Source organism: Melopsittacus undulatus, chromosome 4 (genome assembly GCF_012275295.1).
Source record: "Melopsittacus undulatus isolate bMelUnd1 chromosome 4, bMelUnd1.mat.Z, whole genome shotgun sequence".
In the NCBI taxonomy this organism is placed as follows: Eukaryota; Metazoa; Chordata; class Aves; order Psittaciformes; family Psittaculidae; genus Melopsittacus; species Melopsittacus undulatus.
In genome coordinates, this window is record NC_047530.1 from 15,588,866 (window position 1) to 15,597,070 (window position 8,205).

The 8,205-nt window shown below is 49.6% G+C and overlaps 1 protein-coding gene across 2 annotated transcripts in view; it reads right to left on the reverse strand.

Moving 5' to 3' along the window:
* FRMD6 (FERM domain containing 6) overlaps positions 1-400 on the reverse strand; it is a 39,626-nt gene extending 39,226 nt beyond the window's left edge. Inside the window, exon 1 of one of the 2 annotated variants that reach the window (XM_031051974.2) lies at positions 38-400. The gene's annotated coding sequence lies outside the window, so the exon portion shown is untranslated. The remainder of the gene's footprint in view (positions 1-37) is intronic. The other variant, XM_005152330.3, reaches the window with a different exon arrangement.
* Between the last annotated feature and the right edge of the window lie 7,805 nt (positions 401-8,205).

Here is an 8,205-nt window from a genome sequence, read left to right on the forward strand (position 1 = left end):
TTTGACTGGTGTCCAACCCCAAAGTGCATGTTCTTACCTGCTCGGTGGAAGACAGGAGGAGGCTCGACCACCTTTCCGAGAAGCTCATGGATCTCAGCAGGGTGTGGATCTCGCTCAGCTCCTCCTGCTCTTCAGACAAACGATGGTTAGGAAAGAAAAGGGGTGCAAAGTTGCAGCAAACAGGAGAAAAGAGGCCGATGGTGCGAATGCTCCCCGCAGCTGGTGTCTACACAGCTCTGCTGGTTGGTTAACAGTGGAGCTCTGATCAACAGGTATATTGATGTCAAGCTGGGACTTGTCTCCTCGGCAAGGAAAGGGAACAGCAGAGATTACTAAGCAATGCAGGAATGTGGTTTGTTTAATATGAGCCATCAACACAGAAGAGTAAAATAATGACAGATGTGTAATCACATTTCCTGAGTCTAAAACCATGAGATAGAGAATTTAAACACCACTTTTCCCAAGATCAAGAAGAGGAGCCATTTGGCTAAGAATTCATTTGGTTACTAATTTCCTCAGCATTAAATTAGCTGTTTCCCAAATCTCTTGACACACTTTGCCGAAGTGCTCCAAGGATGGGGCTGCTCCCTGGCTTGCTTTGATGTGAGGGTTAGCAGAGCGAGAAGATGCTTTGGAAACACGGATACGCCAGCTGACCGAGCTGGTCCAGATCAGAGGTTCCTGCGCATTGCTTAATTGGTTTATTTTAATGAAAGATGGCGAGATAAATTTCACATGGTTCTTTATCAGGGGAGTGGTGAGTGGTGGGAGACAGAGATCAGGATCTGGGTTAAGCCAACCCTTTGAGGGCTCACTGGGGGGAAAACGGAGCCTCTTCCCCAGGAAGAGACTGGCAACCATGGAAAGCCAGAGTTTGCTTTGGTTTGGTCTCACCTGCAAGGCTGGTCTGCAGAGGGTGCGTGGCTGAGGGACATCAGACATGAAGCATACCAAGACTGGGGAAAGAAATTGCTGCTCAGCCTTGGTCTTTGCCTCCAGCCGCAGCTGGTTCCTGGAGGTCATGGGTGCAGGACCCGGAGGGGAGCAGTGACATGGCCCTGCTGTGCTGCCGATGGGAGGGAATGGTGTCATTTGTTTGTTGGGTGTTTTTATTTGTCTCTGAAGATCAAAAGTGGGAAAACCACCAAGCAAGTGGGGAAGGTGCTGCCAAGTGCAGGAGCTATCTGTAGAGAGATCCTGGTCTGCCACTTTTCTGGATTTAGGAAGCATGTTGTTTGCCACTGGTCAAATTATCCACCCTTCCTCTGCTTATTCTCCCTGGTTTTGCAGAACTTGCGGTCCCACATCACTTCATCCTGTGGATCCATGGAGTTTCTCAAGTGGCCCCAGATAGTTGCAGAAACAGTGCCGGAGTGGAAGAGCCCCTGTGTATTACATCCTCCTACCACAGCACCTTGGCAAAGCACCAGGAAAACAAGGCTCTACAGACCCTACAGAAGGCTCCACTGAGAAATGGGGACCTCTAAAGCATCCCCTGGCATGGTGGTGTCTATGCAGCGGTTGTTGCATCAGTCTGAGAGTCTGGCGAGGACCCCATCAACATGAGACCTAAGTCAGATGCATTTTTCATATCCAGGAACAGGCCTGGGGGTTTGGGTGCATGGTGAGACAGAGCAGAGCAAGATCACCTCCCTTGTCTTTGGACCCTCCAAACTGAGCTTCATCTTCTGGATACTAAGATCTCCCCAGGGACCCTATCTCCAGTAAACCCAGGCTTGTATCAGTGAGGTCTGCAGCTGACCCACACACCAGATCTCCACATCACCACAGTCTGGAAGACGCTCCTGGACACTCATCCAGAGAGCCTGTAGAATATCGAGAGAGCAGCTAAGCCTTGGTAGCCCTGTGCTGTTTGCAAGCCCTCCCCCTCCACCCAGGTGCTTGTTGGGGTGCTCCATCCTGCCTGTTGGTTGTTTCAGGGGAGCAGCAACCAAATGGGCAGGGAATTTGCACAGCACATCCCCAGCCCAGGGACACCATGGCTGCCAGGCACCAGCAGGGGTGCTCAAAGCCAGGGGTTTAGGGAACTGGGAAGGCTGAAAAGGAGGTACCTGAAAGTGCAGGACCACTCTCACAGGTCATGGGAGACCTTGCAAGGCTGCAATGCCCTGGGGCCACAGCAGCATGCACAGAAAATGTATGTCCTTACAGGGAGCTCACCCAGGCCAGAGCTTATCCATTTGTTTAGTATTTGCTATCATGTTCCTGTGTTGGGTACACTCTCTGGTGCCAGCAGTGCTCTGCTCACTGCTTTGCTGACAGTACAGCTGATGTCCTTACAGACCAGTGATGCCATCAGCTCACATTTCCCTAGTGTGAGGCAGGAAATGGTCCTTCATTTCCAGTTAATCGAACAAAAAATGGTTTGTCTCCCAAAAGGTGCCTAACAAGCAGTGTCCCCATATCCGTGACCATGTCCACGTCCTCTTCCCTGACTTTGAAGGCACGATGCTGCTGCCTCCTGCCATGGAAAAGGCAGCTCCTTCCCCTAAATGGACTTTAATTAGCCTGACTGCCTGCCAATAGCTATTCTGGTGACACCCATGCTCCAATTAAGTCTTGGTTTCACCCCAAATTGTTCAGAACCCAGGCACGGCTTGTCCCTGGCTGGTGGTGCAGAGATGACAAAGGCAGTGCTGGCAGAGCTCAAAGGTCATGTTCAGACTGGGGAACTGGGAGACCAGTGCCTCCTTGGCCAGCACTGGGGTGGTATCACTGACCATTGCATATGATGCAAAGGGATATAGGGAAAATGGCACATGCAGCAAATTTGGAAGTCTGTGGAAGAGTTAATGGAGCAGGAGCAGCCATCGGAGGCTGAGCAACCTGCCAGCCCTGCCTGCCCAGAGCAGCTTGCCCTGAGCCCGGGGCACAGACATGTTCCTGGGTGCGTCTTGCAGCCCTGTGGCTTCCGTTCAGGGCTGCAATTTCACTACCACTTACTTTATTAAGAGTCACCTTGGGTGGGATGCAGACATGGGCTGCGAGCCCAGCTGAATCACACCCTCCCAGCTGGTCCTCTCTACACAGGGAGTCTAGACGGCTGGCTGATGCAGAGACACCTCTCTCAGAGATACCTGCATGAGGTCTGGGCGCTCACCACATCAAAGAGCCACATAGCTACTAAAGTGAGGTTATAATTAAGTCGCCCTGGGGCAAGAGGGAGAGAGTTTCTCCCAGGGCTGGCTGATCTCTCTCCCTGACTCCTTCACTGAGGGTGGTGTCCTCTGCCATGGTCCCAAGAGGCTTTGGTGGCTGCAGCATGGGTTTCTGTCCCACAGCTCAAGGGGGATTGTGCCTGCTTTGTGCTGACCCTTGTCGAAAAATCAGAGAGCAAAACCTTCCATTGCAACCAGGTCACACTTCACTGCCAGCTTCTTGCACACCAGGAGAGGAACCCAGGCCAAGGATGGGGACACAGATGTGTCAGGAGCTCCTTATACTCATTTTACTGCCAAATTGCCAAGGGAGAGCCCGGGCAACCCTTTCAGGAAGGGCTGTCCCAAAAGGCAGAAGGAAGCTGAAGCCCTGGAAATCCTTGCAACCACCACCACAGCCTGCCAGGGACTTGCGCCGTAGGTGACCGAGCGTTGCAGTGGGGCAGGTTGCAGTTTTCTCTTCAGAGAAAGCCCAGGAAAGCACCCATTTAATTAAGCAGAGGAGCCTGCTTCATGTCACTCCTTGCTGTAAAGAGTGTTGGAGTCTTGTCTTTAGCTATGCCAAAGGCCCCAAGAAACCCAGTGCCTTGCAGGTGGGAGATGCCGGATAATGTTTTCCCCTTTCAGTGGGATTTTGTACAGCTGGACCATTTCACAGAGCCAGCAGTGACTACAAGGAAAGAGAAAATGGGCATAAGCAAGAAGGACATAAGGTCTGGTGGTCAGGGAAGGAGAAGCCAACCGGTGATCCTACCTGCCAGCACCAGGTGTAACATTGCCTTAACAAAAGCAGGGGCATGGTCCTCAACACGACGTTAAAACCTAAGCTCTACAGAGCATCAATAAAGCCCACATTAAAGGATTAAAAACTGCAGAGGAGACCCCAGGAGACAGTTGTCCACTAAAAAGCCTCCATGAAGTGGAGTTTTGCTCCTGGGGGCTTCATTCTGCTGGGCACCAAGCCAGCCCCAGTCAGCGTTTTCATCTGAAATCGGAGATCACTGTAAAATCACCGTGGAGAAACTGTCCCAAACCAGAGGGAGCGCTTTGAGTTTTGTTTTCTTTTATAAGGAGCTTAGAAATAATACAAATGTAAAGAAAATAATGGATTAAATGGGAGATCTCTCATCCATCCAGCTGGCTGCTTAGATAAATAACCCTGCAAAGAGGGGTTGTTTGGTAGGGCAACATTTGCCCTATACATAATATCAACTGGTTGAGCCTTAAGTGACAAGTCCAGCATAACCCCACAGCAGTTCCAAAGCTGGAAGTCAAACCTGGTGGTCCTGTTGTCCCAAAACTACGGTTCTTCACCTGGTGTTTGGAGAGACAACACACAGTCAAGATGCTTGTTTGCCATGTCTGCGCAGAGATGGGTGCTAGGTGGTATCCCCACAAAGCCAGCTAATCCACTTTCATACATTTCAAACAGGGGACAGTGTTTTCTGTACATGTAACAGTTTGTATCTACAATCACTGGCTTTACATTCTCTTGTCTCTATTTAAAGGCACAGTATATATATATTTCACTACCCATGTTCCATGAGCAAGGGTGTCTCTTCTCAGGATGTGTGATTTTTAGTATTACAATGAACTGAGTTCCTTTAGGAACACAGTTATCTTCTATTTTGCTAGGCTTTTCAGAATTCCTTCTGTCTTCCAAATCTTTCTGAAGTTAGATGTAACTCTTATTCTGACCCACACCATTCATTTATCTGTCTCCTCCTCAAGGCCTGTGAGCTCGCAAGGAAACATTGTTTTCCCTCACTGAATACAAGTTAAACTCAGGATTTTCAAGCTTCCACATACATAGTCCTTTGCAAAATCTTAACTTCTTAATTGTAGAATAACAGTCCCAGCACATCACTGCGCGTCCTCCCAGCATAGCCTTCCTCCCTCAGGGATAACAACCTCTCTGCCAAGACAATGCCCGTTCCAAAACGCAGGGCTCTCTGCTCAGGCTGTAATTAATCTCAACACAGGGGAAATCCCTGTTATTGCCTGTCCCTCTGCAGCAGACACACCAAGATGCACCAGGCACACTGCTTCTGCCAAGCAATCAAAGCTGGCTGCCCCTTTGCAACGCTGATGGCTTCATGGCCATTTTACCTTCCCACCACATCATTCACTCTCTGGATTGCCTTGGCACTGACTTTCCAAGAAAACAGTTTTTGTTTTGTTGTTTCTTTTTCTATCAGCTGTTAAATCCAAAATCTGTTGTGAAGACAATTTGGGTACACACTCACAGCTACACAACAGAGGCAACCGGGGAAGGCTTACTAGGGAAGCATACTGGGATAAAAAAGGAACATCCCTTTAAATGTGGAAATCTTGCTTAAAGCTGAATAAGGATTTAAGGTTAGTAATATGCAAGGAGTAAGCCAATGCAAAATGACTTCTATGATTCACTCTGTCTCCAACCTGATCTAGAAGTCATTGTAGACTTTGACTCAGATGATCAGTGACATTGAGATGAGAGGGACAATGTACACGTAAAGATAATATAAGATGCAGTGGCATGATTTTATGGACTAAGTTATATTAGTCCCTGCCCAGTCAGAGTTCATCCCATGGGCAACAGTAATGCTGAAGGGGAAGAGTTGGAGCAAAGGACAAGAACTGGTCAACATTGTGCCCTTATCCAGGAGCATGTGTGACAGCAGCACGGGGTGATCAGGAGAACTGCTGGCATGACACTCTGCTGACAGAGCCCTTCACCTTCCTTCCAGAACTTTTGCAGATTTGCTCCTCATATAGGAACATGTCTTTGATTTTGAGGCAAGAGAAATTACCCAACTTCACTGCCATGAGCACTTCCATGGCAGTGGGCAAATGCAGGAACTTGTCAGTGCTGCAGCTGATTTGCACATTATTTATTTGCTTATTGGATCACATTTAGCTAATAGATTCTGTGATACTCCACAGTATGAGCTAATAAATCTTCCCTGGGGACCCACCAACATCTTGCTCCATGGCAAGCTTGAAGACATCCCTAATTAAACCAGTTTTGCCTTTCTAATTGGGCCCTAGAAGTCAGCCAGCAGAGCAGGAGGCGTTTACATAACTGCCACACTTTGGTGACAGGAGTGGAGGTGAGGAGGAGGAGGAAGAGGCTGGCTTGCCTGATGCTCTGCCATACATATTACATCCCAATCTGCTGAGACCTCCTGTGGTGCCTGAGCTTGGATCAGTGTGTTCATGTGTGTTGTGTGACTGTGGACAATGGGTCCTTCACTGACTGCTCCTCTCCCACCACCTCTTCTTGCATGGGAACAGCAGCTGGATCAGGTGCAAGGGGCTCTTGAGGCAAGCAGGGATGGTGGGAGCCTTGCACACAAGGCCCTGCATTGTCCCAGGGGAGATGCTCTGCGTCTGCTCTGCAGGCACACTCCAGCCTTTGCTTGTCTCTGAGTCACTTTACCAATGGAGCATCCATCAACCTGGCTGCCCAGGATAGCCTGACCACTTCCAATGCACCAGGCACTCTCTTCCCATCCCACCTTCTCCCCTCTTACAGCACCACTTCTCCAGGGACCCAATGTCCCTACCAAACCCCTGCTCTTCCCATCCCACCAAGACCAGAGCTTTGTCTCATCTTGTTCCTTCAAGGCACTCATCCCTCTGGCATGGGGAATGCCTCTTCCCGATACAGCTCAAGCATTGCAAAAATGTGTCCCAGCTGGGAAACAGCACAGCACAGGCAGGCATCCCAAATCCACCTTTTCTCCCGCCTGGGACAGCAGCCCCTTCCCACCATACCTCACCAACCTTTGCCTGCCTCTTCCTCACTCCTGTCCCCTGACTGCCAAACAAGAAGTCTTTGTCTGCTCCCCCCATTCAGTGGAGCACAAACAGCTTGAACTTTCCCTGAGTGAGTTTTTCCTGCCGGCAGGACTGTGCGCTGTGCCGATGCCAGGTATTAACTAAGAGGATGACTCAACAAACCAGTTCAGACCAAGCAAGAACAACCCTTCACTTTTCTTCCAAGACTCCAGCTCAGCCCAGCACAGGCTGTTCTGGAGCATCAGAAAAGGTTTGTTAACTTGAAATATGACTTCTTAAACAATTTATTACATCTCCCCTCCTTTGGGTTGCAGCTGGTATGGGAGGATTATGGAAATGCAATCAAGGAAATCATTCCAATGTAGCTTTTCCCTCAACTTTCTGTTTGGTTTAGAGGTTTCCCTGGGAGATCTTGGCATGTATTTTGAAGAAGAAATGTACTACAGGAAGTGGCACATGCCACAGGATGGATGTGGAGGGTTAGGACAAGGATGAGTTCCCTGTTTGTGTTTCTTCAGGAGATCAGCAGAGACTCACAAGAGTTCCAGCATCCTGAGAGCTCCAGCAGCCTCTGCCAGACAGCTTGTGATGGAGCAGAGGCACATAGGACAGAGGGACCCATCCTTCTCACAGAGGGTCAGTGGTTCCAGCTCTGATGGGGAGCAGAGGCAGCACAGAAGGCTTCAGCATGGGACAGCTGCAACACTGAAATGGGCTGATAAAGGCAGTAGCTAAAAAGAAAAAAGCAAACCAAAACCAAGCAACAACAAAACACCAAACTAAAGAAGACCACAAAAATGCCAAGCAGCATGCGGCCTGGGAAACACGGCTGGGCTGGGCCATGCCATGGTTTGAGCAACCTGGTCTAGTGGAAGGTGTCCCTGCCCATGGCAGGGGGATTGGAACCAGATGGTCCTTAAGGTCTCTTCCAACCCAAACCAATCTGTGATTCTATGATTTTATGTGGGAGGCTGGAGCTGCTGTTTGGGATCAAAGTTGCTATTTCCATGGAAAGCATCATTAATGCTGTGTTTATCTCTTTCACTTCCTCGTGCTGCCAGGAGCACACTAGCAGCAGCCTGCACCACGTGGGGTTTGCACCAGGAGCCATGACTCATGGGCACCCCAGAAGGTGTAGGGCAGCCTCCAATTTTCATGTTGCAGCCTCTCCTCTGGCTCTTGGTGTGACCTGTGCTGGCTTCAGAGCCGCCAGCATGCTTGTTTCCATGGGCATTTTCCCACA